Raw genomic sequence first — 4,080 nt, 5'->3', positions numbered from 1 at the left:
AAAAAAAAAAAATATCGAGAGAAAAGAAGAAAAAGAAAACGAAACACTTGGACTCGTCTCTATCGACTGAATAGTTCTATACTCGCGGTGCTTACGACAGGGAGCAAAAGAGGTACAAGCGTTTAACCGTATATTCGTCTCCTTTCTGTTGCAGATTATTTCCTTCGTAATGAACGTATTGGGCCTTAAATAAACATAACATTGTTATATATAAAGTATACATAAAAAGCAACATAAAGTATATATGAAAGATATATAGAAGTATATATATATACATACATATATATATACACACAGATATAAAATATATTATATATATATATAGAAAGAGAGAGAACGAGTGTGTGCGAAGCGTGCGAGCGTGAGAGAGGAAGCGTGTGGAATAACGATTGCGTGCGTGTGAGAGAGACGACAAGCGAGTGCGTAGGAGCGAATGAGAGAGAAAGAGTTAACGAGGCGACAGGGAAATTTAGATGAAAATAAAGAAACTGCAGAAACGGGGAAAGGAGCGAGCGCGAGAGCGAAAGAATTAGCTGCGTGATAATAGAATTAACGAGAGAGAGAACTGAGAAATATCGGTTGTTATGATGATACATACATAAAGAAGTATATATATTGTATTAATTAAAATAAAGCAAAAAAAAGTGGTTAATTAAGGGCCCCGCCAGGACGGTCCACGGACGACGTATATAATAATATATACATATATCTATATTACGGGGGACTGGCGTGTAAGGAAGAATGTTGGTCGGGCCGTCGCTCGCGACATAGAAACCGAATACATTTAAATAAACGCAAAACGGTGCAAAAGCGAATAATAACCGAAGGAAATAGCGTCGACGAGGTTGCATGCGTCGCGACGAGCTGCGGATCGCGTCGCCATCATTCGCCAGCTTTCCACACGCTTGCCCGGTGGCAAGAGCGAAACCGAGAGGACGGAACGACGCGGGGAAAGCGAAGAAAATAGAAAAGAAAAATATTTGGAGAAAAGAAGGAAACGCGGGAAGAAGGAAGATGACGAGGGAATAGAAAATGGCGTCGGCGCGATGTCCGGCTGGTCGCGTCGCTGTTAAACTTCGCGTTAGTGGTTCGCATAGTTCCCTCTGAGCTACTTTAGACTCTATATATGTATAAACACACACGCATATATATATCATAAATATATATACATATTAAAAAGGGTGAAAAACGAGCAGGTTCCGGCGGCGCGGCCAATATTCAACGGTCCCTGTGCTTAAAGAGAAGATTTAAGAAATAAATAAGCGAAAAAAAAGAGAAAAACGTGGCGAGAATGAAAATATGAAAAATGGAAGTGTTCGAGAGACATATATATATATTTATAGATATGACGTGTATATATAAATATATATGTATGCGTGTAGATATAAAGATTAAAATAAATGAAAAAGATGAGACTTTTGTCCCTGGACCGGCCTGGCCGGCTCACGGACGCAACACGTGGAAATATAAAAGGGAAAAAAAAAAAATACGAGGAACACAGGCACACGGATACATACACACGAATATACACACACCTGCAGCGAGACTAAAAGAATACGACTAAAATGGAACACTTTTACATACACGATGCCTGCGCGAGCGCGTAGATAGAGGTTAAATCGAGGTAACATTATGTGCGCATTATAAACGTTTTGGTACTGTACGGCACTGTATGACGCGTCTCTTTATACGTAAACACGTACTTCTTAACTAAATAATAATCCATCGCCGCGGTGAAGCCTCTCGAAGCGTTTTTTACGCACCGTTACCGGCTTTCCTCGCTTTCGTCGGCCAGACGAATATACCACTGGCTGATCATCCGTCGTGCCACGATCGAGCGTACGCCAATCCGATTTCCGCGAGATCCGGATCGATCGGGTGCTTGTTTCATTCGTCGAATCGTGGTACAACGTTCGCGCGTTGATTTCCAGAGAAACAAAAAGGGTGATATTTTTAAAAATATATTCGATCATTTTAAATATATAACGATCGTTAAAGGAAAAAAGGTTGAGCGTAAAATTCAAGAACTTCCGGCGGATCTTGAGTGCAGATAAATTTGCCCGTTATGGTACTTAACGCGAAACGAGAGAAAATTCAGTCGCGGTTCACAGTTTCGTTGAAGAGAATTGGAAACACGTCGAAAACGAATGTGATACGATTAGTGAATTTAGTGTATATAATATCGGGATTTGTATTCGATCATTAGAAATCGTCACGGTTTAGCCCGTTTCATCCGAGATTGGTTGTTTGCGCTTTTGCCCCGTGTACCGATCCATCTTCCTCTGCGAAACGTTTTTAATTAGCTAGACAAAAGTTACCGTAGCGTCTCGATAGAAACTGTAAACAATGTATATCATCTTCGATACGATAATCGCGTAAGCTTGAATAAAAGGTACCCCCCACAGACAGAATATCACAGACCTCGTACAGTAACACGGATCAAGGGTGCAAGGAATTGAATCTGCGTCACGAAACTCTTTGTCTCCGCCATTTTAACGCGAAATACAAATCCCCGCCACTTTTTATATCAAGTTAAAAAGAGTCTACTCGAATCTATTTAAAAAGAAAAAATACAAAAAAAAGAAAGAAAGAAAGGAAGGAACAAGGTGATAAGGAAAGGATCGTAGATGAATCTCCATCCCTTTCGTTGCTGCGACCGAAAAAAAAAATATAAAAATAAAAAATAAAAAATACGAGTGATAGACAAATAAGGAGTAAAATACAGAACAAAAAAAAAGAAAAAAAAAAAAAAAAAAAAAAAAAAAAACACCTAATCCCGGTACCACGAATAAACGCGAATCCTCGACGAGCTTACTTTACTAGGCACGGGCTTCTCAGCAACGAAAGGGATTTCGGAAATCGCGTTGGTTCGGTGCTCGAAGACACGGACTAGTAAATGGATCGTGAAGAGACACTTCGTGGATTCAGTATCAATGTGATGACGATCAACGACCAATAGGCTTTTCCTTTTTCGAGAGACGTCGTTTGTTGCGGCCGCACGTTTCACTTCGCTGTTAAGTCCGTTTTTTGTACGCGATCAACGATTCCGGTTTGAGGACACACACGTTAGCCCGTTAGTTAGGTATTATTAAACGTAGGGCCAGGCCGTTTCCTGTCGCAGCTATGGAACCGGCCGGGTCGTCGGCGAGATTGACATTGTTGGCGATTGACATTGATTATCGTTAGACGCTTTAAGGAAACACGACGAACCATCGGGGTGACGCGTCCTCGATGATCTTTCCATAGAAAAAATAAACCAGAAAAACAAAAAAAAAACAGAAAAAACCATAAAAAGAAAAAAAAAAGAAGGATACGATAGCGTAGGTTTCCGATTTCTCGCGTATCGATTTTCCAAATACGAAACGAAGTTCCAGCAGCGTCGTACGGACGCGATCGATCGATCTCTCGACGCCAACAACGAGGAATCGTCCTCGAGGATCGCGCTCCCCCGTGAGTTGGTCGCGTTTGCGACGTTCTTCGCGACTCGATCGATCTCGATCGAGCAGTCAGATGTCGTATAGTTGAATAAATCGTGATTTTACGGACTCTCTTGGTCCTCGCGACGACGAAGCAATCTCGACGAGGACGCGAGTCTTCGTTAGGTGAAATTCGAAATATCGAGCCGAAAAGCAGAAATACTTTTGTTATCCGGAAGTCTCAACCGATAGTTCAATTCGATCGAACGGTGAATAAATTCTTGGTAATCTCGGTGCTCGAATAGTCTGACACGGGCGATAAACATTTGGAAACTTCGCGTTTGTCGCGGCGCTGACAAAATGGCGGCCGACCGAGCGCCGATTATTCAACTATGTCGTTCATTCTGCGCGTTCCTCGAACGCCATTGCTCGGGAACGTCGAGTTAGCCGTGTTTTTAAGCCGCTAAGTTCGAGTTTCGTAGCGCACCGGGAGCGTCGTCGATACTTTACAGTTATAAAGTGTCCCACATTTTTAGCGCAGCTTAGCAGACCGCGTAGCGTGACCGTAGTTGATAGACTTTAAACAGAGTTTATAGATAAGTTTTCTTCACACCGTAAAGTATCGCCCGCGCCTCGTAACAAAATCCTCTTCTCTTTATTGTAA

At 42.0% G+C, this 4,080-nt stretch overlaps 1 protein-coding gene across 1 annotated transcript in view; it reads left to right on the top strand.

Moving 5' to 3' along the window:
- Hr3 (nuclear hormone receptor 3 ROR-beta) overlaps positions 1-184 on the top strand; it is a 74,472-nt gene extending 74,288 nt beyond the window's left edge. Inside the window, exon 9 of the mRNA XM_017906521.1 lies at positions 155-184. The gene's annotated coding sequence lies outside the window, so the exon portion shown is untranslated. The remainder of the gene's footprint in view (positions 1-154) is intronic.
- The last annotated feature ends 3,896 nt before the right edge of the window (positions 185-4,080 follow it).

Source organism: Eufriesea mexicana, unplaced genomic scaffold (assembly GCF_001483705.2).
Source record: "Eufriesea mexicana isolate 0111107269 unplaced genomic scaffold, ASM148370v2 scaffold4744748466, whole genome shotgun sequence".
Lineage (NCBI taxonomy): Eukaryota > Metazoa > Arthropoda > Insecta > Hymenoptera > Apidae > Eufriesea > Eufriesea mexicana.
Note: the sequence above shows the minus strand (reverse complement) of the source record. Positions and strands in the feature narration are given on the sequence as shown.